Source organism: Panthera uncia, assembly GCF_023721935.1.
Source record: "Panthera uncia isolate 11264 chromosome B2 unlocalized genomic scaffold, Puncia_PCG_1.0 HiC_scaffold_24, whole genome shotgun sequence".
Classification (NCBI taxonomy): domain Eukaryota; kingdom Metazoa; phylum Chordata; class Mammalia; order Carnivora; family Felidae; genus Panthera; species Panthera uncia.
This window is the reverse complement of record NW_026057580.1, coordinates 731,894-759,641: the sequence shown is the minus strand read 5'-3', so window position 1 is coordinate 759,641 and position 27,748 is coordinate 731,894. Positions and strand designations below refer to the sequence as shown.

Here is a 27,748-nt window from a genome sequence, read left to right as displayed (position 1 = left end):
AGGGTAAGGAGTTTTATCTTTATCCTAAAAGTAATGGGGAACCATAAAAGTAGTTTCAGCAGTGTGTGTTTGTGTGTGTGTCGTCCAAGCATGTGTGACTCACCAGATTTCCATCTTGAAAAGAACACAGTGTAGACCAGAAGTCAACAGAGTTTTTCAAAGTAAAGGGCCAGACAGAAGATATTCTTGGTGTTGCAGCCAGATGGCAAAACCAAGGCTATGATGTGGACACCTATGTGATAAAGGATATATAAATTTCTACAAATTTTTCAAGGAAGCTGAAAACATACTAATAATGGAGTACTTTTTTTTTGTAATAGAGATCTGTTAATGGGGAGAACAGAAAGATTTTTTGGAGGGATAACATTTTGCTTAATTGGGGTTCAAAGCCAGTGTTCCCGTATCATCAAGTGTTCATGTGTATAAAGCATTTTGAGCTCATGGGCCATACAAAATCAGGCAGCGGCGGATTTGGCCCACGGACCACAGTTTGTGGATCTGTGGAGCAGATGTGGACTGGAGATGGGTGAGTGGGGATACAGGGGGGACCTAGTTCTATGGTGGTCCAGGCCAGGCAGCTCGGATGTGAGTAGTGACAGAGGGTTATTTGGGGGTGAACGTGACAGAACTTAGTGGTGGATGGGTACAGGGGGGCTGGGGGGGAGATGTCAGGATGGCGCCCAGATGTCAGGTTTGTACCTGTGAAGACGGGGAGTACTGTGAGAGTTCAGTTTTGTTTTGAGACCTACAACAGAAGCTGCCACTGAGGCAGCCGGACCGACGGCTCCCAGGCTGGGAGGTCTGTGAGTTCTGCGAGAGCGCAGAGCGGGGCTTGAACTCACAAACCGTGAAATCGTGCCTGAGCGGAAGTTGGACGCTTAGCCAACTGAGTCACCCAGGTGCCCCTAAGGAGTGCCTCATCAACTCCGTCTTCAGGGACCAGCATAATATGTCGTACCCATGGGCACTAAGGACATGAGAGAGGGAGACAGGGTGGGGAGAAGGGGAGAACTTCTGTTCCTACAGGATAACATGGAGAAGACCCCCTCAATTCACAAAGGAATCCTTCTCTGAAGAGCAGACCATGTCCCACGGCTAACCTTCCCAAGAGCTGCTTTTGATAAGGGTCACTAGACCCGCCCCCCCCCACCCAGTTACGTTAAATCATCCAAGCGTGTGAGCTCACACACATTTATACACAAATCTCCTCCCCACCAACCCTTGCAACATGATTTGTGGTGATAGTGTATTAATAACACACCCATCAGCTGTCAGTTCAACATGTCTAAATATTATGCTCCATCACCCAGAACATCATTTTTTTAAATTAAAAAAAAAAATGAAGTGGCAATTCCACTCACAGCAAGGAGGGTAGAAAGGAAAAAAAGCTACAGGTTAAAGAAAATCAATTTTTCTCTTTTCCTTGTTTTTTTTTTCCCCCCCTCCAAATAAAATAAGAAGCTCGTGGTTCCATTTCTTTGACAGCCCTGGGATGAGGTCAATGCTGAGATACAGAGTGGCCTGGCCTGATGACCATGGGGCGTGTTTGCAGGCATCTGTAGAGCTCAGAGCAGACAGGTCCCCTGGTCCACAGCCACAGATCATCTGGGCTCCAATGTGGAGTCTGTGACAGGGACATCAAGGAGTTCACAGGAGGGTGTGCATTCTGGAAAGCAGTGAACAAAGCACAGACATGTATTTTTGTCCACAATTTTGTTTGGTCCTCACAACAATTTTGTTTTGTCCTCACAACAAACCTGTGAGGTTAGAAGTGTTTTCCCTATTTAAAAGACGAGGGGATTAATATGGAGGGGATAATCTGCCCCAGGTCACACAATTAGTGACAAAGGTCTGGGCCTCCAGCCCTCTGACGCCCAAGGATGAGGCTTCCTGTGATCTTCTGCAGTGTCCCTGGTTCCCCATCACAGATCTGATTAGCATGAAGCTACTTCCCTAGTTGGAGCCGTCCAGCTTTCTCTTTGACTTCCCGAGGGTCAAAGCCAGTTTTACCACAGTACAGACATGCCCTGGGAATCTGGCCACCAGCACTTAGCAACCTTCAACCCTCCAGCACATAGCCATGAGCTTGGAAGCGCTGGAAAAGAAGCTGATGCACTTTACAACAAAAAAACCTATTTCGAGTCCGAAAGGGATAAGCTCCAGCTATCCGGAAATTTTTTTTTTTACTCCTCAGGAACTTCTCCCTGGAGAGACACAAATGGCAGGCAGTTTCCTCACAGAAATGCCGAGACCGCTGTTCTGCAGTCAGAAGACCAGAGTTCAAATCCTAAGCTCCCATTGGCAAAGTAAGAACCCAGACCCAGCAGGTTGATCTTGTCTTTTTTAATTTTTTATTTTTTTTTGGCGGGGGGGGGGGGGGGGTGGGGAGCAGGTTCAGTTTCGACATCTGTAAAAGAGGGATAACAATACCTACTCTTCCAGTTTTTTGGTGAAGATTAAACCAAGAGAACGTACGGGACATGCATGGCACCCAGTGAGGACTCACGGAGGCTCACCACCTGGGGTGGGGTTCCTGTTGTTTTGTTATGACTTGGGTACAGTTTAGATCGGGCCCAATGACTCAGTCAGGATTGAATTGGTGTGGTTATTCGTTTCCTGGGCAACCCTGAGCCCTCCCTTTGTTTCACTTAGCAGATTGGTGCTCAGGGGCAGAGGCTGCCAGAAGTGGACACGATAAGGAAGAGAGAAACACTGTATGAACCGTCCGCTGGAAAACCTCCGCAGTCTGGGGCCCTCTGGTGCAGGGACTAACAACCGTATTTACCCCACTACCCACTGCATCCGGGTTCATTCACCTTCATCCCTAATGAAGATGGGGAGACACCATGGAAAGCCTCACCTTGCATTTAAAAAATTTTTTTTTAAAAGTTTGTTTATTTTTGAGAGAGAGAGAGAGACAGAGTGTGAGCGGGGCAGGGGCAGAGAGAGAGGGAGACACAGAATCCGAAGCAGGCTCCAGGCTCTGAGCTGTCAGCACAGAGCCCGACGCGGGGCTCGAATCCACAAACTAAGCCTCACCTTGCGTTTTAGCACGTCATGCACTAGGCAGAGAAATAAACCGAAGAATGTAATTGCTCACGTGACTTGCTCATTGTTGAGGGAAGATTTCTGGGCCAGGTGCGCCCCTGCAAGACAGGCCTCCGGCCCCCCATGGGTCAGTGAAACTCAGGAGGTGCCTGAGAGGGACTCTGACTCAGTCCAAGTCCTCCCATGTGGTTACTGGTAATGAAGGAGGTGCCCTGCTCTCTGGGGTCTAGCCCTCAAGCAGTTCAAGACCCCAAGAAGAAAAGAGAAGTAATTATTTAGTGGCCATCTAAAGCTTAACAATATCTGTGGGTATCATTAAAGAAGAAAGGGTGTACCTGTTACCCATAGTCATTTCATTCCTGCCATGATACCAGATAAGGAGACAGTCTACTTCCTTTCCTGTTTCAAGAGGGCCCCCAGCTCTCAGATTCCTGGAAACCGTCAGTAACTCTGTCCCTAGCTGCAGTTTCCTTACTTTTAGTCACAGCCTCTGGGCCAGCCTCAACAACGGTCCCTTTAAAGAAGTTGGGACACACTGTGTGGCGGGGCTGTCCCAGGGAAGCAGGCCCGGGGTGGCTTCGGTGGCCCACATCTGCCACCTGATCCGGTGGGAAAATGAAAGCTTCCCCAGCGGAAGCACCAAACTCTCTCAGAGCTCATGCCAAGGCAGGTGTTCGCGAAGGAAAAACGAGGCCAACCTAAGCTTCAGTGTGTGGAGGGCACTCTCACATCCATTATTTTTCTGTGAGGCAGGCCCCGCAGGAGGCCGCATTCCCATTCTGAGCTAAGCTGTGGAGGAAGAGATTTCCAAAGGATCCCCCATGCCAGTATGAGAAAACCCGAGGGACTCGAAAGCGGAGGCCTCTGGTCCCAGGCCAAAGGGCCCCCTAGAGACCACAAAACCACTGCTACTAAAATGAGACTAGGGCACCCACGTGACTTGAACGTCCTCCAAAAACACTAACAAGGAGGCATCATGAAAGTGCAAAAAACCCAAATTCCTATTTATTTCTATTCCATCGATAAGTGTCCCAGCCTTCTCTCAATAGCTCCTATTTTGTCTGCCTTCTTTCCCGCCTCCCCCCCTCCCCCCCATTGTTGGTCTTCTGGACCTAACCCAAGTCTCCCCTCTCCGTTTGATTATGTGCACATAGATTATCTCCCTCTTCATGGGACACTCACAGGAAATTTAAACATTCTCAGACGGGGTTCTTTTAAGCCCACTTCCCCTGCCCTCCACCCCCACCCCCCACTCGGTTGCTGCGTATTCAGGAAATGCAAACCCAATATAAAGATAACCCAGACCAAACAGAAAAGGAGACTGGCCCTGTGACCTTGTTGGGCAAATGACTTCCCCTCCCTGCATCTCAGACTCAGCTTCCGCAGAACAAGGAGGTTGGGCCTGATGGGCTGCAAGGAGGTCCCTCCGGCTCTGACCTGCGAAGGCTCAGATGGCTGAGCCTCGCTAGCCCCTGCCTGGTCCCGGGGACACACAACAATCCTGAGTCAGGATACTGAGGCAGTGGGGTTTTCTACCACCTCACACTACCCGTAAGCATCCTAATCTACGGTGGGGAAAGAGCGATGGGAGCCAGGATGGGAGCCTGATTTCAGGCTCAGTTCTGCCATCTTTAGGAACAGGGAAGAGAGTGAGTGGGGGAGGGTACCTGAGCAGACTTAAGCTCCAGCTTCAGGGTTTTAATTAAAAACAAAACCCAACAAACAAACAAACAAACCCCAGAATGTATATAACTAATATAATAAAGATTTTAAAAATATTTTTAAAGGGGAGCCCACCCAACAGTGAGAAGGAACTAATGTCAATCTCCAGAGCAACACTTAAAGACTCGGTTTAAGACCTCTATCCATTGGGGGCGCCTGGGTGGCTCAGTGGTTAAGAATCTGACTTCAGCTCAGGTCATGATCTTGCAGTCTGTGAGTTTGAGCCTGGTATCGGGCTCTGTGCTAACAGCTCGGAGCCTGGAGCCTGCTTCGGATTCTGTGTCTCCCTCTCTCTCTCTGTCCCTCCTCTGCTCTCTCTCTCTCTCTCTCTCTCTCTCTCAGAAATAAATAAACATTAAAAAAAAAAAATCATCTATCCACTGGCTTTTAGTGCCCCTGCCAGCATAGGAGTCCTTTGCCTGGGGCTCCTCTGGTCTCTGTATCCATAATAATCCTGGCTCCCCAAACTCCCCCCAAACTCCTAGACAGCCCCAGACATAATGTGTTGGACATAATGTGTTGAACTTCTTCGTTCTGGAAAACGGCCTCCACGACTGCACCTAGAATAAACCCCTTGTTTTCCTGTGCGGGGCTGACAAACAGAACTTGGGCTGGGTTGTCACCCAATGAAGAATATTTCATCTACCAGTTGAGCTCTCCCGGGGCAAAGACGGTTGAATGGCATAAGTAATCAATCTTGGCTCACGGCTCTGAGTAACTCGAATGGAGGAGGGACAGGAAGCATGAGTCATCATGGGGAGAGAGCTGTTAATAGACTTTGAGGTTTGCAGGCAGGGGTGGGGTTCGGCCTGGCCCCTCAGCTGGGTGGAGCGTATCTAGGACATCATCTTGGGAGTTGTGGAGAACAAAGAAGCCCCTCTCTAGAACCATAGCAACATCAGCGCTCACGCTCCTAGAACCTGCATCCTTCTAGATAGTTGAGCAACACTTGGAAAAGGAAGACAAGTAGTTGACTCCAAGTAAATCGCTGATACTTACAGACTGCATTTTTAAAGAAAGTTGCCAATCACTGTTTTACAACAGTGAGCTGAGGACCTAGAGTCAACTGAAGCATTTGTTAGTGAGACAGAAGCCAAATGCTAATCCACCCAAGACCACCATGTTCACTGGCCACGACTGGTCAAACACACTTGGGAAGCTTGGTGAAACACAGTCAAACGTTGACTGCAGGACTTCTCAGGGCTTTTGATATGCTAGTGGACGTGGCTCTCCGAGAGGAGCCGGCCAGAAGCACCGCACTGAGTCTCACTGGCTCATGAGAACACCCATCTCTGTTCACGTTGGTTCACACCTTTTCTACACCCAGCTGCCTCACTCTACCTGCCCCATCGGGCCAGCTCCAGTCTGCCTGCTCCAGCCTTCCTTGGCCACTCAACAGGATACAGTGCTGTCCCCCTACGGCAACCCATTCTGTATACCCAACACTTAATCTCATGAAGATGGTTTATCCGTTATGTCTGTTTTTGGTCATAAAGTCTTTTCAAATTAATAGACTCTATTTTTTAGAGTAGTTTTAGGGTCCCACCAACTCTATGCATTTTTTTTTTTATGCCACTTGCCTACTGTATAAAGCCTACGGTCACTATGAATAGCAGACGCTGAATAAAGTCATTGCCTGACAGATCTCAAATCAGGAAGCGATATAAATCTGAGAGTGATATAAAGCCACTTAATAGAAGGGCGTGTGTGAAATAAAGCGTCACGCCGGCTATAAGGATGAAAGTAAAATGGACAGTGAGGGCCACCTCTCTCTCACCCTCGCTGGACATGTGTCCAGTGGATTGGTTGTGCCATCCGTTGATCTGGGGGGTCCACAAAGGAAAAGTCCCCAGTCCACAAGGGAAAAGTGTCATGAGGCCCCAGCCTCCTCACGGTTCCATGACAGAGGGCACATCTTGGAGGAAGGACCGAGATTCTTGAGTATCTCACTTCCAGAACCCTTGGTTTATATCCTCTGCAAATACTGGCCAGACCAGTGTAGGCTCTGTTTTCCCTCAAACTTTCTTTAAAAAATACCCCAGTTTGAAGAACATAATGGTGAAGCTGGGAATCCCACACTGCCCCTAGATTTCTGCCTCCATTTTCATCATGTTTCGTAAACCAGCTTTTGTCAACTTAAAAGTACCACTGAACGAAAGCTCGGGCCTTGAAGGGGTCTGTCTCAGTCATAATAACATCGACTACCACAGACTCAGTGCTGAGATGCTTCAAGTTCCTGTCACCAGCTCAACGTGCACAGTCTTACTTAGTCCTTAAATAGGTCGGTCTATTGTCCCCCTGTTACAGATGAAGAAACTGAAGCTCAGAGACCCCGAGCTAGTAAGTGGCAGAGTGAGGTTCAAACTCAGCTCTTTCTCCCTACCCCCAAAGCTCAAAAAGCCTACCCACTGTGCTCTGTGGCCTCTCCTCCAACAAACGAACGGCACATACCAAGAGACGGAAAAGCCGACAGCAGAAAGGGTGGGGGCAGGGGAAGAGGAGGGAGGAGACTGGGAAGGAGAGAGTGGCATGCAGAGGAGAGGAAGCTGAGATTTGGAGGAGACGCACATGTGTCTGGCACTGGAGCCAGGAGGCCTTTGAGGAGTGGGAGTGAAGCGGGAAAGTTGCTGGTGACTGCTGGAGAAATAGGCCACAAAATATGCAGAAGCCATTTCCTCTCTCAAGGAAGATAAACAATAGATTTGTAAACAAATTTCCCAAAGCTGTTCAGCTATTTAAAGCATTCTGGTAGGGACTCCTTATCCCTTGTGAGCATAAAGTTCATCCACCAAAAATGGTCAACAGTTACCTTGGGGAGAGGGAAAGTGGGAAAGGGGGACAGGAGAGGACATACCTCACAATGCATCACCTGTTAGCCCTGTGACTGCAGCCAGTTACGTGCCCTCTCTGAGCCTTGGTTCACTCTTCTGTGAACAAGGACTAGTAGCTGCTGCCCCTCAGAGCTATGGTGGAGAAGAAAGAAGATATACTTTCTGGCAATATGGCGGTCCAGATGCCCTCTTGACCTTCCCTGTCGAAACAACTGACATGCTGGATAAAATGTAAAACAGAAGAAATGTATACACATCACCGAGCTGTGCTAATGGAAGGATTCTTCAAAGACCAAAAACAAACCCAAAGCAGCAACCCTCAGAAGTGGGCTAGCAGCAAAGCTGACTTTTGCCCTGAGGGTTCCTGTCGAACCCTAGAGATTCTATGCTTGCCAGGAGAGCTGCACAGGGCTCAGGGGCCAGAAGAAAAAAACCTAGTTCCTCCATAAAGTTGGGGTGGAAGGCCCCACCCTCAGAGAATAAGAAATAAATGCACAACACAGAAGGGGACTGCAAGGAAACCTGACCTTGGGCTGGTAGAATGGGAGACAGATCTCTCCTGGAAATCTGTAACCACAAGCTGGACCTCACACAGGTTTGGAGTTTGAATTGATGCTTCTTATGTAGCTAGAGAAGTCTTCGGCAGAAAATCAATTTAAAGTGATTTCTGGATGTTAGTGCCCTGAAAGCAATTAGCAGAAATTAATACAAATTCTCTCTGGAAAAGTCAACATCAACGAATACCTCAAGTAATTCTTCAAGTTGCAAGGATAACGAGCAGTGCACAGGAAACAAGGCACCATGAGTACTAATCAGCAGAACTAGATCTGCAAGCATTTCAGAGTCCGGAATTACCAGACACGAAATGTTACGATGTCCAAATAGTTACCTGAATATATTAAAGAAATAAAAAAAGAAGTTTGCAAACAGAGCAGGAAATAGGAGACTAGGAAAAAAATCACCAAGCAGATCTGAAGTAAAATGAGCCAGAACTTCTAGAAACGATAAATGAAAGTATCAAAAAGAAACTGGATGCAATCAGTGGGTGGATTAAACAGCATTTGAATCACAGAATACAGGAGTTGGATGGAAGGCAGATTTGAAGTAATTATTGAGTTCAGCCCAGAGAAAAAGAGAGGTTAAGAGATACAGAGAGCAGGGGCGCCTGGGTGGCTCAAGTCAGTTGGGCATCCAACTTTGGCTCAGGTCATGATCTCACGGTTTGTGAGTCCGATGTCTGCCTCTGAGCTGTCAGCACAGAGCCTGCTTCAGATTCCGGGTCTCCCTCTCTCTCTGCCCCTCCCCACTCACGCTCTCTCTCTCAAAAATAAATAAATGTTAAAAAAAAAAAAAAAAAGATACAGAGAACAGAGTGAGAAGGCCTAACATAAGTCTAATAGGAGTCAGAAGAAGGTATCAGAGGGAACAGAAAAGAGGCAATATTCAAATAAATGAAAGGTGAGAAATTTCCAGGACTATTAAAACCAAAACCAAACAGACAGACAAAAACCGTTGTTTTTAACCCAGCCAGAAAGAAATGCCAGGTCACTTGTAAAGGAACAGCAATTACACTGAAGGCCGACTTTCTCAACAGCAATCTCAAGGCCAGAAGCAATGAAATAACGGCCTCAATGACCTAAGAGAATATATTCAGTAAAGCTACCTCTCAAAATGGAGAGCAAAATAAAGACATTTATTTTCAAGCCAACAAAAGCCCTAAAATCAAAGCAAACTGGAAAAAAATCTTTGAGAATTTACAACCAACAGGCTCTCACTAAAGGCTGATGCTGAAGTATTTATTTCATGCAGAAGGAAAATGACCTCAGATTCATGAAATAAGGGTAAGAAGAGATAATGATAAGTATGTAGGTACATCCGTATCAACACTTACTATATAAAACAATGATGTCTGACTGGTAGGGGAAAAAACCAGGACAGGATGAAAACACAGCATAATAATTGTATAGGGGCACCTGGGTGGCTTAGTTGGTTGAGTACCCAACTTCGGCTCGGATCATGATTTTTCAGTTCATGGGTTCGAGCCGTGCTTCGGGCTCTGCACTGACAGCTCAGCGCCTGGAGCCTGCTTCAGATTCTGTGTCTCCCTCTGTCTGCCCCTCCCTGCTCACACTCTGTCTCTCTCTCTCCCCAAAATAAATAACCATTAAAAAAAAATTTTTTTTTAAATAATTGTAGGGGAGCCTGGGTGGCTCAGTCAGTTAAGCGTCGGACTTCGGCTCAGGTCATGATCTCACGGTCCGTGAGTTCGAGGCCTGTGTCAGGCTCTGTGCTGACAACTCAGAGCCTCTGGGGCCTGCTTTGGATTCTGTGTTTCTGCCTCTCTCTGCCCCTCCCCGACTCGTGCTCTGTCTCATGCTCTGTCTCGCTCTGTCTCTCAAAACTATATAAAATGTTAAAAAATAATAAAATAATTGTATATAAATTGGGAGAGGCATTGAACTAGAATTGAACTACTGTCTGGTTCTTGCATTGTTGGGGAGGAAGATTAAGACCCGGATTAATTTTAGCCTTCGGTAAGTATGCCAGTTATAACAGCTGGAGTAAATACTGAAAGATCAGAGTGTACAACTTCCAAATAAGACGATGGAAAATGGAATGAGGGAGAAAAACACCTCAATCTAGAAGAGCAGAAAAAGTTGCAAGTATATAAAGGTGGTACAAACGTATCTGAATTCACCAATAACACACACTGATTCTAAACAGCACTGCCTTAAAACATGTAAAACAAAAATTTCAGCACTACAAGGAGAAACTGACAAATCCAATGGGAGATTTTTAAGATAATATCGATAATCGATAGAGTCACTGGACAAAAATAGGGCGTATTATAGATGATCTGAAAAGTATAACAGACCAATTTATTTTGATGATCATATACAGAAAACTATATCCACTAATTATAGAATACACAGGTTTTTCAAGCACTCATGGAACATTTGAGAAAAAAGTTGAAAAGAGATAATCTATAAAAAAGGAGCACACAGAAGGGGTTCAATGCTTATTTCAAACTCTCTCCAAGGATCCAAACCTATTCTGTCTTGATGTACTTCACGTCTAGCACAGTGACTGTCCCAAAGGAGGCTCTTTTTTTTTTTAATTTTTATTTTATTTATTTTTAAAATTTACATCCAAGTTAGTTAGCATATAGTGTTACAATGATTTCAGGAGTAGATTCCAGTGACTCATCCCCTATGTGTAACACCCAGTGCTCATCCCAACAAGTGTCTTCCTTAATGCCCCTTGCCAATTTAGCTCATCCCCCCACACACAGCCCTTCCAGCAGCCCTCAGTTTGTTCTCTGTATTTAAGGATCTCTTCTGTTTTGTCCCTCTCCCCATTTTCATATTATTTTTGCTTCCCTTCCCCCAGAGGAGGCTCTTTAAATGGAGTGAAGAAAGAATGATGAACGGAGGCTTCCCCGTTGAGTACAGCACAGGCTGGCGAGTGGCAGGGCCAACACGGGAGCCCTTTCCAACATGGAGAGGGACAAGAGGACAAGGTGAGTGGTGCCAGTCTCTAGGGGGAATGGATACAAGCAAGGAAAGCAAAGTCATGACAGCCATCTTCAAATGTGAAGAGGGTCACATGGAAGAGTTTCTGGAAGCCCAGTCTTTGTGGTTCCAAATGGAAGAGCAGAGAAGGGCAGACAGGAATTACAGAGAAGAATTTGTCCCAAACCAGGAAGAGTTTTCCAATAATTCACTGCTCAACACTGGTTAGGAATTGGCCTGGGTGATCTTCTAAGACCCCTTACGACCCTATGTGGGACAGGAGTCTGTCTGGGATGTCTTGGGAGTCCCAGACCATGGAGTGACGGTCCTTCCAATGCCATTCTTCCAGAGATTCCTTCACCCAAATTTCCCTGGCTCTACAAGTCCTAAGAGATCTGCCAAAGGTCCCAGAGTCAGGAGGTCGTAGAGGACTAATGAGAGCTTAAGGCCCTAAATACTCAATTCAGCGTCGTTTCTGTTCCACCAATGTCCTGTCTATTACCTGCAATGGGCATGCTTTGCCCTGCCAGGCTGACATGCACTTTCTAAGCCTACCCATGTGCCAGTAAACCCCATTCTCCCAGCACAAGGTGCGAGATCACAAGAGCATAGAGAATGAGTTAGAATAACAATGCCTGAACCTTCCAGGAGAAGGGAAGCAAGCTCACCTTGACCTCCGCAGCAGATGGTTGAGTTGGGGGCTTGGCTCTGGGGGCTTCTCCTGTGGCCGGCCAGTCATGCTGCTCTCATGCTGCTGGGCAGGTGGGAAGAGGAGGCCTGGTTCTGTGGGGGAAAAGAGCAGGAAAGATCACTCCTTCATCGTTCACTCCTAGCTCTCCATCACCAGCCTGCAGGGGATACCAACCAAAAGCCCAGGGAGTTCCTGAAGCTGGCTTCACTCACTCTCATGTCCTCGGGGAGCGGGCATGGATGAGACAAACATTTCCCGTGCCCCATATGTGCCATGCGGGGGTATGAGGAACAAGGCGACAAAGATGAATTAGATGTATTCACTGTTCTCAAAAAACGGTTTAGCAAGAGAGAGAGGTGGGGGGGGGGTGCACATTTCATTACAATATAATTTGGTAAGTGCTGTGATTTCCCCAAATTCATTCAACAGCCTACCTGTCCCACAGGGGAGCAGAGGCAGCTCGAGCGTACTCCGCACGAGACTTCCCAAAACGCTTGTCAGGAAGGGCGAGGTGTCCCTGTTTTTGTTTTAATTTCCAACCCACCGCCAATGAAAAAACACTTTTATCAAAGGTAATAAAAATGAACTGGTAGGAAAATGAAACAAAAAACTGCCCCTCCAGAGCACCACCTCTCAAGCTATTCGATTCGACCGATTACCCCGTCCAGTCGGTACAGAGGTTTCCAAGTGCTTACTTGCCCTTTCTGTACTTGTCTTGCAGCCCGGTAAGCGATTTGCAGCTAGCCATCATTCCACAGACCACAGCCGAACAGCATCGCTAGCTACAGCAGAAGTTAGTAACACAGAGTCGGGCTTTCCCAAGACGTCTGGCTGATCTCTGGGTTCAGACGGAACGGCTCACAGTACAGCGGATGTCAAATTCATCAGATCAGAGAGCCTCTCTCCGGGAAGGAGGGCCACAGCAGGGACTTTGGGAAAGCGTAGGAGATAGAGGCGGTGGAACTCGCTGGGCTCAGGTTACAGAGCACGAGGCTCATGGAACCTGGTCAAAAGTTGTGTGCCCTGCAAGGGCTCTAGCCTCAACTTCTCAACCCTAACTGTGGCCACCCCAGCCGAAGCCACGGCCCTGAATAGGAAGGACAAAGTGTCATCTATTAAAACGGACTGGGACATTTCGGAAAATAAATCAGTTCCGAAATGTCAAGAGGGCTGCTGGTGTTCATTCCTATTATTTAATGCCATAAAAATGATTTTTTTTTAAATTGAGAAATCCTTTGTCTGTGACAGCCAGCTCCAAAAAAAGCCTTTAAATGCCTATTGCCTTAATACTTGAGGGAGAGATTACAAGTCATTTTCACCCATTTGAATGTTTAAGAGAAAATGTTCGTTCTTCTAAACTCTCAGCTTTTAAGTAGTTCTTATTTTAAACTTTAGAAGACAAGTCTATAGAAGAAAAACTTCCCTTCTCAAAGTCTTTTTTTTTTTTTTAATGCAAACAACCCATATAGCCTCACTCCCTGCTTCAAATGCTCAATCATATGCAATTTGGGAGTTTGTCACTCATGAAATTCTAGCGATAAGCACATCATAAACAGTCCTATAGCAACAGAATGCTTTTGAAGCGATGTCTGTGATGTTATAAAGATTGTATATCATCATCTCTGTATGCTGGGAAGGTTATGGGAATAACTGTTTATGCACAAATAAGTCAATATAGTAGCTGGCAACCGGAGAGGTAGACATTAGCCAGAAGCTAACCCGCGGCGTGGGGTGGGAAGCAGGGACGGACTTCCAAGACTTTCCATGGCTAACTTCCCTGATGCAGCCTGAGTCCCTGCAGCCGGCTGTCTCATGGGCAAGAGCTAAGCTTAGACAACCAGAGAGTCAAATGTTATTGGTCATCTACTCTATGTCAGGCGCTGGGCTAGCCTCCCACGTCTCAAGATGGGTTCTCCTACAGAGAGACCCAAGACAGACACAGAAGCAGGTAATTACAACCTCCCTACCCTGTTAAGAAGAGCATATTGGCTGGAGCTAAGGGAGAGGAAGTGAGGTTAACCAGCTCAACCCATCTCTCCAACCGTTCATTCATCTATCCAATGGTGACTGATGACTAGTATGTACCAGGCCAAGTGCAAGGCACTAGGCAGAGAACAGTTGAGACCAACGTGGTCCTTGCCTTCGTGGAGCTTAAAGTCTAGCGGGAAAAACAAACATCAGCAAATTAGAAATAACTGTAATCGTGATATGCTCTAAAGAAGTATGGCCTCTGCTATACGAACATGTGACAGGGGATAGACCTAGCATGGAAAAGGGTCACTGGTATCAGTCTTTAATCTGAGCCCTAAGAATACATTAGTGAAGCAAAATAGGGAGGGCAGGAGGGAAAAGAGAGAGAGAAAAGGTGCTGCCGACACAATGAACAGGCTGGGCAAAGGTCCTATGGTGGGAAGGAGCATGTGGCATGTTCTAGCTATGAAAGGAGGCTTGTAAATCACATCAGTTCTTGGCCTCACATCATCCTTCAATCACTGTGGTAGTCAAGGGAAGCATTCAAGATGTGCAGGTTTTTCAAAAGTGCCCGAGAAGGAGAGCCTAGGTAGCTCAGTTTAGTTAAGCGTCCGACTCCTGATTTTGGCTCAAATCGTGATCTCACGGTTTGTTGAGTTCAAGCCCCACGTCGGGCTCTGTGCTGACAGCGTGGAGCCTGCTTGGGATTCTCTCTCTCTTCCTCTCCCTCTGCCCCTCCTCTGCTTGCATGCACTCCCTCTCTCAGAAATAAAAAAAAATAAGGGGCGCCTGGGTGGCTCAGTCGGTTAAGCGTCCGACTTCGGCTCAGGTCATGATCTCAACGTTCGTGAGCGCGAACCCCGCGTCGGGTTCTGTGCTGACAGCTCAGAGCCTAGAGCCTGCTTCAGATTCTGTGCCTCTGGCTCTCTCTGCCCCTCCCTGGCTCGTACTCTGTCTCTCTCTCTCTCCCTCTCTCAAAAATAAATAAATATTAAAAAAATTTTTTTAATAAAATAAATAAATAAATAAATATATTTTTAAAAAAAGTACCCAAGAAGTTACATATGGCAAGCCAGGAGTGTAATATTACATGTGTGTGTAATAAGGGTGCACAGAGATACACATAAGGTGCAATTCTCTCTCCTCCTACACCGGCATGAGGCATCCAAAATAGGGGCCACCTTGCTCTCTACCTCCAATTTCCGACCAGGTTGTTGGCATTATTACCTATTTTCTTTTCAGCAGTGGGTGACTTGGCTAAATTCAATTTGGCCAGTAGTAAAAATTAGTTGGTGAACGCTGAGAAGACAGACAGTGTGTGCATTCTGGGATGTGAACAAGCATTCCATTATTAAGATTATTGCTAGAGAAACATCCTGGGGGGTGGTACTTTAAGGAAGTTTATACAATTTCATGCATGGAACAGGAGCTTTGGGGCTTTGGGTTCAAATCTGACCCTGTACCCTCACTGGCCACTTGGCCTTATTCTTCTATTTAAAAAAAAATTTTTTTTAATGTTTATTTATTTTTGAGAGAGAGAGAGAGAGACAGAGCATGAGTGGGGGAGGAGCAGAGGGAGACACAGACTCCAAAGCAGGCTCCGGGCTCCGAGCTGTCAGCACAGAGACCGACCCGGGGCTTGAACCCACAAACCGTGAGATCATGACCTGAGCTGAAGTTGGACACCTAACTGAGCGAGCCACCCAGGCGCCCCTGGCCTTATTCTTCTATTACAATGGGATTAGCAGTGCCTCCTTGCAGGGGTCTCAAGGAGATTGGCAAAATCAGCCAGCACACTGCCTGGCTCCCAACAGGCCCTGCATAAGGGGTGGTATAGCATCACTACACGCCAGTGAGCGGGGAGCAGAGACCGCCATGCCCCTCCCTCAATGGGACCATGAACAGGAGTCCCAGCCACTACTGGGGCTGTAGGACAGCTCTGCAAGGGCTCAGGGGTCACCCAGCAGTGGCCAGTTGCCCTGATGACTGTTTCTTGGTGTGTGCCCTCGATGGTCCCCGGCCACCTTGCTGAGAGTCCCCACTCCACACCAGGGTTAACCCTCACTGAGCCCCACCTCATCTGCCCCACGCTCAACTGCACCGGAGGAATCCAGATGCCCCTCCAAGGATTTATGGGTAGCTCCAGCCAGGAGCTCTGGGCTCCCACCACTAACAGCTAGAGTTCCTTCAGACAAACATCTGAGTCCCAGATGGCTGAGGGGATGGGACAGCGACCAGATCCTGAAGACCCAACAAGCCTAGGCATGGTCCTGGGACTTCCCAGCGATCACCTCTGATATTTACAACCATCCTGCAGAGTCACTGTGGGGACGACCATTGAACAAGTAGGAAACTGAGGCCTGCTGACTTGCCCAAGACCACAAAACTTGAGTGGCAGAGCCAGAACACGAAGCCCGGAAGCCCTTCCTCTTTACTCCGTTGCCACGCCACCTTACGGGGGGGACAGGAATCTTACGATCTCTTTCCTGTACGACCAATGAGGACGCAGCCCTGGAAGGTTGTGTGCGTTTCCAGGGATCTGCAGTGAGCAAGCCACCAGGCAAGGCCAGAGTCTTTCCCCCGCCCCACACTGCCGTCTAGGCCTCATTTTCCCTTCTGCACACTCATGGTGATAAATGCCCCCTTATACACTGTTGTTAGAGTTAAGGGGGGTGGGGAGACAAAGACTGAAAGATCTGGGGGGGGAAGGGAAAAAAATTAACGGACAGAAACAAACACTTTAAATGGGCACTGAGAGGCTCAAACCAAAGAGGAAGGGCTCTCCTCAGCCACAAAGCAGTTGAAATGAAAAGAAAAGCTCACATCCCACTTGGACCTGGTCAGGGAAGGTTTCACTGGGGGAGCAGAGAGGACACAGGATATCCAAGAGGGAACTTCTGAAATGGGAAGCAGGACAAAACAAAGTGCGAAGAATTCTCTCCATGCCACCCAGAATAAATTAGAAATTGGCACAGATTTTAAAATGAAGGAAGAGGAGGAGGGGGAGGAGAAGAAAAATGAGGAGGAGGAGGATTCAATCTGTGGCTCTAATTTAAAAACAGCTAAGAGGGGTGCCTGGGTTAAGTGTCCGACTCTCAGTTTTGGCTCGGGTCATGATCTCATGGTTTTGGGGGTTCGAGCCCCGCACTGGGCTCTGCACGGACAGTGCAGAGCCTGCTTGGGATTCTCTCCCTCCCTCTTTCTACCCCTTGCCCTGCTTACTCTGTCTCTGTCTCTCTCAAAATAAATAAATAAAATAAAACTTTAAGAACAGCTAAGCAACAGTACGAAGAGTAATCGATGCAATGAGAACTCTCAGACCCCACCATTCTGTCAAATGAATCCCATTGCAGGGACAGTGGTGGCATGGAAAGGCTGATTTTCAAGTGAGACACATTCCCTCAACAGCCAGGGGAGGCCTGGAAGCCGGGGGGGGGGGGGTGGAATTCTCATTCTCTTTCCAAACATCTCTTCTTTTGGTGCCCCACTCCCACTCCCACCGAGGCTGACAAAAGAGCTGTCTGGCAAGAGGGGATCCTGCCCAGACCATTGTGAGACGGGGTAGCTCATGTAATCCAGCCTTCATGCACCTGGTTATTCCAGAACACAGAAGCTGGGCCATTCACATCAAAATCAGGATACCTCGAACACTGAGAATGTATCAGACGGACTCACTGTAGACTGACAGTGAACAGCAGGCCACTATCCACTCTCCAGCCTCCTTGCTCACAGCTCCAGCCAGCTTGTCTTTAGGGTTTCACACACCCCAAGCTCTTTCCTACCTCAGGGCCTTTGCACATACCAATCCCGCTAAGATGCTTGTTTCCTAGCTCCCCATTCATTAACATCTAGTCAAGCTTTCAGGTTACAGCTTCAGTGAGACTTCTTTGACTCTCCCGAAATATAAGGTGTGAAGCCACACTTAAGAGAGTTGCAATTAGTTAATTATGTGATTCACAATTGGATGTCCCCAGTCAGACTGTAAGCCCTACTACGGCATGGGCAATGTCTTGTTTTTTTTTTTTCACCATTGCGTCCCGTGGGCTAGCACACAGCAGTTCTCAATCCTGATCGCACGTCAAAATTATCTGGGGAGCTTTAGAAACCACGGATGCCTGGGTTCTACCACAAACCTATTAAACAATAGTGTTTAAAGCTTGCCAAGTGGTTGTAATATGTGGCCAAGGCTGAGAACCGCTACTTAAGGAGGTCGTGGGTGCTGGGCTTACTTCCCAGAGCAGCCTCGCAGTGGCCCAGAGAGTTACAGTAGGACCCTGACCCTGCTCCCTTTGCTTGTGTATACAGTGTAGCATCTAAAACGTTGTTTTCCATTCCAGAGATTAAATCTGAGGAAATTCCGAAAGAGGGAAACAAAATCCTCATTGTTAGAGACAAATACTATTTCTTTCATGAAGTTCTCTCCGTAGTGTTCCCTCACCAACACACCTCTGTCCTCTCACCCTGCTTTTACCACCTTTACCCTCGGAGCCACAGGATTAACCTGATGTGTTCCTGAAATACACTTAAATATTGGGAATGAAATTCCCTAGCTCTACAATGCAACAGGATGCAAAATTTCACACTAAATTACACGAAAACAAGAGAGTTCAAGGCCACTTCGTAGTAGGACAGGCTTGCTGAATTAGCCTCACTGCCCCCGGTGATCGGTGGGCACACTAAAGTGTGATCAGCCCTGGTCTCTCCAGCTGCTCTGTCCAACATGGTAGCCGCTGGCCACAAGTGGCTATCTCCATCTACGTTAATTAAAATGAAATGAATGCAAAAACTCAGTTCTTCAGTCTTACTAGTCACATTTTAAGTACTCGGTAGCCTCATGGAGCTAGTGGCTACCATATTGGATGGCACAGAACACAGAGTTTCCATCGCTGCTAACCAAGAGTTTTGTGTGACAGAATTCTTCTAGAGTGCAGTATCTCTACCTTGGCACCAGTGACATTTGGGGTGGGATAATTCTTTGTTGTGGGCGAGGAGGAGGCTTCCGGCATATGGTAGAGCAGTGGTTCTCAACCTTGGGTGATTTTGCCCTGCAAGGAACACCTGGCAATGTCCAGAGACAGCTTTTGGTTGTCAGAGCTTTGGCGGGGGGTGGTTCTACTTAGCATCTAATGGGCAGAGGCCAGAGGTGCTGCTAAATATCCTAAAGCACACAAGGCAGTCCCCACAACAAGAATGACCTGGTCCCAAAGGTCAGTAGTGCTGAGGTAAGAAACTCTGCTCTAGAGTACTCAAGAAAACACAGCCATTCTGAGTAAAACCGAGAGACTGACAAGACCAAAGTGCCCCTAAGCCCGTCCTTTGTCAAATTCAGAACCCTGAGAACAACTGTCTAAGCAAACAGATGTCTGTATTTGTCAGGGCAAGAGGGAAAAGGTCGGTTCTTTTGGAAGGATGGCACCACAGCTGTGAACGAAGGAAGGCATGGAATCTGTTCCAAAAGCAGCAAAGCCTCTACTTCTGGGGTTTCCCAGGGCAACACAGGGTCAGGGAAACAGCCAGGGAGTCAGCAGATTTAGGGCAGAAGAATCCAGCCGGGCCTCTTACTAACTGCACAACACCGGGGCGATCTCCCTGACCCCCTGGAAAACTGAAAAGAAGACCCTGCCTCTCAGAGCGGTTACAAGGGGTCAGGTCAGACGATGCCGGTTCTGAGAGTAACAACTTCCAGTCCACATGCCAGAGTCTGGGCACGCGTGTCTTCTGGAGCGGATCGAGGAGCCAGCATCGTCCACGGGCATGTCCAGGTAATTCAGCTTTACCCATGCAAAGGGGCTTCTCTTGCATGAATTTATGTACCCAACACCCGTTCACTGGGTCACAGTGCTGGACGTAGTAACCGGAAGAAACGGAGAGTAAGACGCAGCCTCTACTCTCTAGGAACACAGGACCAGCAGGGGCAGCAGGAGACAGGAAAACAGGTTTCTCTAATCCTTTTCCCTGGGTGCGTGGGGACCACTGCTCAGAGAGCTTTCATGCCTTTAGACTAGAGCCACTGGCCTCTGGGACCTGCAAACCCCAGCCGTCTTGCCTCTAGCAAGGCCTTTCCCTCCAGCCACTACTTCCTCCCTCCAGTGGACATGACTCCAAGAAAAAAAAAAAAAAAAAAAAGACCAGGATAGGTCTAGGGCAGGGCACACACTCCTGACCCCCAGATCGCCCAGGGTTCAGCATCTCCTCGAGAGCTTCCCAAGGAACATCTTCAAGAGAAGGCCCCAGCTCTGAGTCATCTGAAGCAGAGAGGAGACCTTGTAAAAATAACTCCAAGTATGAGGAACCTGTATTCACATTATTCACGACACAAAGAACAAAAAAGCAGGGCAGGAAGCAGAGGAGGAAAGTGTCGCTCACATCAGTTTTCTTCACATGACAAGCAGCCAGGAGCTCACTTGCTGAGCCCCGATCCCTCTCTCTCTCTCTCTCTCCCCTCCTCTCTCCTTAGAGCAATTACATAAGCAGGAGAGAGGGTCTCCTTGCAACCTTTTGACTCTCCCATCCCTCCCCCTTCAACTGTTAACCCCCAAATCTAAGCCTTCCTCGTAACCTCTGACAGGATCCAGAGGAGCTGGTTGTCTCCTCTGACACAGGGGTTCCCTTGAAGCCCCGAAGCCTCTGTCAAGTGCCAGGGGTGGGATATCTGGTACCGTGAGTGTAAATATTTTAATATATACAAAATAAAAAGGAAAACTCCTCATACTCTCATCACTTTGTGGGAATCTTTTTTTCTTTCTTTCTTTCTTTCTTTCTTTCTTTCTTTCTTTCTTTCTTCCTATCTTTCTTTCTCTTTCTTCCTTCCTTCTTTTCTTTCTTTCTCTTTCTTTCTTTCTTTCTTTCTTTCTTCCTTCCTTCCTTCCTTCCTTCTTTCCTTCCCTCCTTCCTTCCTTCCTTCCTTCCTTCCTTCCTTCCTTTTTTTCTAAACTTTTAAGAAACTATGGTTGAGATCATAGTGTATGTATATTTTTGTATCCCGTTTCTAACATAAGCCTTTTGTCATGTTATTAAAAGCTCTTTGTAAATATTAGCTTTAACTGTTGGATAATAATTCATTGAACATTACGGTGTATTCCTTAATGTTATGAGAAGCAGGAGCCCATATCCTCCACAGACTTACTTCACCTAAAGCAGGTACTTGTAAGTGACCCCCGAGCACAGAATATAGCAACAGTCACCAGTCTTTGAGCACTTACTATCCTGTGTCAGGGACTGCCTCCTGCCACGTCAGGTGGCTGGGAAGGTTAGATGCGGAGACGGCGTAATATCATACCGTCACACACAAACTTGATTCCCTTTCTTCCACACCTCACTTGGTTAAGGGTCATATCCCATTCCATTCTTCTCCCAGGAAAACCAGGGCCTCACCCTCCCTCAGTGGAGAGGAAGCTCCAGGTCTGAGAAGTAGAGGCAATGGGGACAAATGAAAAGCTCCGACTGGTCATCAGGCATCAGAGTCAGCCAACCACAGCCTGTAGGCTGGCCAGCCACCTATTTATAAAATAGCTTTAATGGAACACAGCCACACTCGTCATTTACATTTTGTCTATGGCTGCCTTCGGCCACAATAAGCAGAGTGGTTGTGTCAGAGACCATATGGCCCACAAGCCTAAAATATTCAGGACTCGGCTCTTTAAGACCAAGCTTGCTGACCTCTGTGTTTAGAGGCCAAACATCCTCCAAAACCCATGTTCCTGTTATTTAGCTGAGAGTTGTCACTTAGAAGCAGCTGCCCACAGCCAGGGACTCCAACTGCCAGCTCCTCCTGATGCAAGATGGGACCCTGTGACTAGTTCTCATCAATGGAACATGGGCCAAGGGATGTATGTCATCTCGGGGCCATGCTGGTTACCAGGTGGGTGAGCTTCCACCACCTTCTTTTCTCCCTTCCACCTGAATCCAGGGGCCTCTTGGGCCTGTGGTAGCGTTTCCATCCTTTCTTCATTATTATTCCCCAGAAAAGAGCCTTTTGGGACACTTCTTCCCTAAGGGCCTTCCTCCATGAGATTGTAATAACACAGATACACCATGCATCTGTTTAGGTACCACATATATATATCTGTGATATCTATGCAAGGGGATATAAGATTTCTTTTGTCCCTGGGAACTAATTTTTGAGGGTGAGATTGCTCTCCCTGAGAATGTATCCTCTAAAATATAGCAGAATCACAAGACAGAGATACCTGGGTCCCCATAACCTTGTGGAGGAATGCCAGGCACACCAGAACACTTGCATTTGACTGTTATAAGGGCAAGAAAGAAACACCTGATCATGTTAAACTCCTGAAAATCGCAAGATGATTATGGCAGCCAACACAGCCTTAGCAATGTTAATATGAGATCTACATTTGATCATTTTTTAAAAAGGGATGGATTGGATAGGTATGTAATATTATAAACAGGGAACCTCTCCTAAATCCCCAAGAAGGTAAATTTAGGATTAAAAGCCCCTACTTAGATGGGGGAAAGTTTAGCCTGTTAGCTTTTGAAGTGATACAGGCAAAAATTTTAAACAGATTCAAGAAGGTTTGAGATTCCATCTTTGTTAGGTGGAACCAGGACAAACACATTAACTGCATTCACTTATAGCTTTTCCATCTGGATATTGCGAAGATGAGAGTGAAAGAAAAAGTTTTTAAGAAGACGTCATTTCAAATAACAAAGGGGAACAGGTAAGGGTTACTGGGGAAGATTCTGTAACAACTCTGTGGAAGATAGACAGACTATGGAAGATTAGAAACTGATGACGCAGGCATAGGAAGCCTGAGCCCGGAGTGGGTGTGAATGTTATGGGAATCTATCAGCCTGGCAGAATGGCCAAGAGGCTGATGACTCAGGGCAATGGAGGGCAGGAGTCAGATGTAAGGCTGAACTGGGGGGATTACATGAAATCTGAAGTCAGAGGAGCTGAATCCTCCATGGATGGCTCATGGGGCAGCCAAGTATCTACTCTCCCAAGCAAAAAATGGCATTTTCTTCTTCGAAGAAACTGAATGGGCCCAAAGAAAAGATATGAGATCCAGAAAGCAGTGGAACTAAACCTAGTAAAACAGTATAGGTAAATCTCAGATGACAGTTGTGTAGCAGGCCTAGAGGACAACCAGGTCAAACTTGAGGAGAATAGAGGCTCTAGGAGGAAGGGAGGATATATAAAATACCCAACTACAGAATTTGGGGGGAAGAAAAAAAATGACAATATAACAAAAAATGCTTTAAAAAAAAAAAAAAAGGAAGCCAATAAGATACTCTTGGGAAAATAAAAAGCTGTTAAAAAAAAAAAACAAAAAAAACCCCAACTCCTAATATGTTATTACTTGGCTCCAAAGAAGATAACAGATCGGGATTTAATACACTTAAATGCCTTCATGGTGAGGCAAGTAAGTTAATCATCAAAGGGGGTTAGGTATTTGAGCATATGCATACACTGAATGAGTGGTGGGGACTGTGGCAAACTGGGGTCGGCATGCCCATTCTAAAGGGGACATCCTCAAGCAGGGTTTCCATTTGGGAAGTCAGACCACAAGTGCCAGAGCTTCCCACTTTTATTTTATTTTAATTTTTTAATGTTTAATTTATTTTTGAGAGACAGAGGCTGGAGGAAGAGTAGTGCGAGGGAGACAGAGGATCTGAAGCAGGCTCTGCATTGACAGCAGAGAGCCTGACCCGGGGCTCGAACCTACGAACCGTGAGATCATGACCTGAGTCCAAGTCAGATGCTCAACCGACTGAGCCACCCAGGCGCCCCAGAGCTTCCAACTTTTAAAACAATACCCCAAACTCTAACTCTTTTATGAAAACTCTATTTTAAAATGTTGGCTTAAACCAAAAAAAAAAAAAAAAAAAAAAAAAAATCACTAGGCAAACCAAAAAAGTATGTCCAAGGGTAGACTGTCAATACACAATTTATCATTTACGTACTCATAGAAAAACAACTCCTATCTGCTGATTTTTCAGTCTTTAGGATCAGCCTACAGACAAAGCGTAGAGGATTTAATGGCAATTACAAAATAAAAATGTAAACGTTATCAACTCTAAAGGTAAAAATAAAGACGACAGAAGGTGGAAAATGGAAGGTAGCTGGGGTAGGAACACACACATCTTCATCTCACTGAGCAGAGAATAGAGAAACACTGTTAATGAACAAGAAATACGACAGCAAGAACCTCACTTGTAAAGCTAACCAAATAGAGGAACTATAAATAACAATACAACTATGTTGTGAGGATGTGGGGAGGGAGGTAGAAGGGTGGTATGAGTGAGCTAAATCATCACCTATCACAACAGGAAGTAAGCTGATAATTTCTAAAATAGCACCTCATTTTCAAACATGGAGGTAAGCGCCAGAAAGAAGCAATTGAAAGAGTTAAAAGTGACTGCCCCAAGGAAGTGGGACTGGGTTCGGGAGAGAAGGGGACAGGAGACTGTTATTATAAATTCTTCTGAACGTGAGCCCCCCCAAACCCCAGGAAAAAAAAAAGTTTTTGAAAGAAAATGAAACAGATCGATTCATGGGGCTGACTACTGAGTTAGATCACGTAAGCCTGCAAGTATACTCTGAGTAACACAGTGTAGATGGCACTCAAAGGGTTTAAATGTGAATAATTTAATAAATGGGCAAGTTACAGAGCTATGGCGATGGGAACCAACATGATATGGTGCCGTGCTCAGAGACTAACACCAACAAGAAGCCCTTACCGCCCCTACGTTTGAAGGGCAAGTGGAGGGAATCGTGTTCCTGGAGCCCAACGAAGCGAGAGCTCTGGGAGAGGAGCTGAAGCTATAAAAAACAGCCATTGCCAGAAATCAGACAAAGCAGAGAGGGAGCAAGAGGATTAATACTCCAATCTTTCTTTCCTCCTGTTCTTGAATCTCCTGCTGGCATCTCCTATTAGTTAAACCCAATTAAACGCAGAAGGTAAAGTAGAGGAGCCCAGTGGATGTAATCCACAGAGGCCAGCCACCCCAGCCACCCCAGCAGGGCAGAGAATGGATCTGGAAAGTGGTGGGCAAAGAGAGAACGACCAGCACATATTCTCACACTCTCCATTACCTGAGGGTAAAAGAACAGATTAGGTGCACAGAGTGGTAACTTTGACCTTCTCTAGTTCAGTAGCAGAACTAAGGGTCTGCCAGGAAGAGGTGATAAAGGATGTGTAATTTTCCGCCCGGTTTTCATTAGTAAATATAGATGGATGACTTCCATATGTAGGCCCTGCATTTAGTCAAAGAGGAGAACCAAGAATCCCATCAACGTGAAAAACGAAGGCAGAACTACAGAGAAAGGTAATGATATAATGTGGTCTGATGAACATCCAGTGAAACGTGCAACCATACTTCTCCAATCCCCAAACCAGGAAGCAACACACTTCCCCAGGCTTTCCTAATCAGGAGAAGCTTGATCGGCCTTTGAAGGGTAAGTGAAATTAGACAAGCATGAGAAGGCAGCATTGGAGATGTGTTTGGGGGTGGGGGTGGGTGAGTAGGTCTGCTTGGCCACTGGAGGAATGAGAAACAAGCTGGTCATGAGGCTGGGGCAATATTAGCAGAGGGATCCAAATATCAGGCTCCAGAGCTAAAACTCTACATCTGGGACACGACATTGCCAAAGTGTTCAGACCAAGTGACATGCCTGAAGCTGTAGAGAACTTACACGGGTAGAATGTGAAACAATGTCAAAGACAGAGAAGGTGGGGACATGAAGGACCTGCTCCTAGTAGATGTTCAATACTCGTGGAAAGATCAGAGGCCAGGAGCTACGAAGGAAGAGAGGATGCATATAAGTAAGCACGTAGCTTGTCATTTAAGACTCAACTATAAGGTCATAACCTCTATTAAATTTTTTGTCACCAAACCTTGCCTTTTCTCAGTAGTAGGAATATTAAGCCCCAACCATCTGAGCTTGGAACACTTCTCTGAACTCATGTTTCCTGCTATTGTTGTGTGAAATCTCTTGAAGGCAAGAATGGTAACTATTCACCTTTATGTCCCCAGATATTAGCTCATGTCCCAGCCCATAACAAGTGCTCAAAAATGAGCACCCCCTACATGGATGGATGGATGGTAGATGGATGGATGGTGGATGGATGGATGGATGGATGGATGGTGGACGTATGGATGGCTGGATGGCTGGTGGATGGCTGGTGGATGGATGGTGGATGGGTGGATAGATGGATGGATGGTGGATGGGTAGATGATGGATGGATGGTGGATGGCAGATGGATGGATGGATGGTGGATAGGTGGATGGATGGATGGTGGATGGATGGATGGATGGTGGGTGGATGGTGGATGGTGGGTGGATGCTGGATGTGGATGGATGGTGGATGGTGAATGGATGGTGGATGGATGGATGGATGCTGGATGGATGGTGGATGGATGGGGTGACAGGCCTGCATCAGGATAGTAACAATGCAGATAAATGAAACTGGAGAATGAATAGCACGTGGATCTTCTCAGAGTATGCAGGCCTGATGCCTGTCTCTTCTGGAAAGTGGGAGATTATAACTTAATTGCTTTATGATTCTGCAAATATTCACCAGCTTGTGAGGGCATGTTTGGTTATTAACAGATTGTGCAAAAATTGGACACAGGAAACAAGCCACGAATGACAGAAAGGTGGGTGGGGCCCAGGGCAAGAACCAGAGACCAAAGCGCCCTCTTACATAGCATTTAGGAGGATGAGGTCAGACATGCTGGCCCACTTTACTTTGAAGTTTTGGTTGTTTCCTTTTTTATAGTTCGTGTCAAGAGGATGACAAGGAGCAAGAAGGCAGTTTTCAGAGAGCTGTTTCTCTAGCACACACCAACATCTCATCTATTACCATAGTCTTGTTTTTAACGAATGGTCTTGGCAAAAAACGTAGAAAGCAAAACAGTGCCCTTACATTAGGTTCCAGAATAACACCAGCTGTTGAAATTAAACAGCCAGACTGGTAGCCCAATGATGAATAAGAACAACTTCCTTCAAAAAGTGCCATCACTATGCAAGGGGCTTTTGAGTCCCTGGACAATAAAACTCAACAGTTCCAATCAGATGGGACTGCTGCCCTAAATACTATAATCCTGTTGACCAGTTATAGAAGCGCAGCAATTCCTACATCAGTGGACCAAAAAATGATTTTGAGATCCTACGTAGAATCTTTGAGACATTTAAGAACCCCTTGAGATACTATAAAATGCCCACAAGTAAGGGAAGGGGGTGGAATCTGATTAAAAACACTTAGGACTGCCAAGACAAAGATGAGTGGAGGCTAATTCTCTACCTCTCCTATATCCAGGTATCAAAGTGAGGATGCCCAATGATGTCCTGTATCTCTCCTGCCCTATGTATGTCCCCAAGTGAGTTCAACAACAAAATCTCCCATGAACCCAGAGCAGTAGCTGCGGCAGCTTCCTTTATTCACATTTTACAGATGGGGAAAATAAAAGTGCATGAATCTAGGGGCGCCTGGGTGGCTCAGTCGGTTAAGCGTCTGGCTTCAGCTCAGGTCATGATCTCACAGTCTGTGAGTTCGAGCCCCATGTCGGGCTCTGTGCTGGCAGCTCGGACCCTAGGGCCTGCTTCGGATTCTGTGCCTCTGGCTCTCTCTGCCCCTCCCCTGCTTGCTCTCTGTGTCTCTCTCCCTCAAAATAAATAAACATTAAAAAAAATATATAAAAAAAAAAAAGTGCATGTCTGTGTAAGCAACTTGCCCCAAGGTCTCAGAGAGGAGTCACTGACCCAGCCTGATCTGGAACACCATTCTCCTGATGACTTCATTGTAAGGACAGTGCCCTCCTGATCCTTCTATCTCCAAATCCTAGCACAGGGCTGGTCCCGGTCCCTAATTAGTGCTCAAAAAAAACCATTTACCGAATAGATGACTTCTGGTGCCAAACTACTACATTAGCCTCTCTCAGGACTTGATCTCTTTGTCTGTAAAATGGGAATAGCAATATTCTTCTCATAGGGTTAAATGTGAGGATCAG

At 46.6% G+C, this 27,748-nt stretch overlaps 1 protein-coding gene across 1 annotated transcript in view; it reads right to left on the bottom strand.

Moving 5' to 3' along the window:
• TRERF1 (transcriptional regulating factor 1) overlaps positions 1-27,748 on the bottom strand; it is a 209,501-nt gene that overhangs the window by 57,577 nt on the left and 124,176 nt on the right. The window contains 1 exon segment of the mRNA XM_049653258.1: positions 11,782-11,896. The gene's annotated coding sequence lies outside the window, so the exon portion shown is untranslated.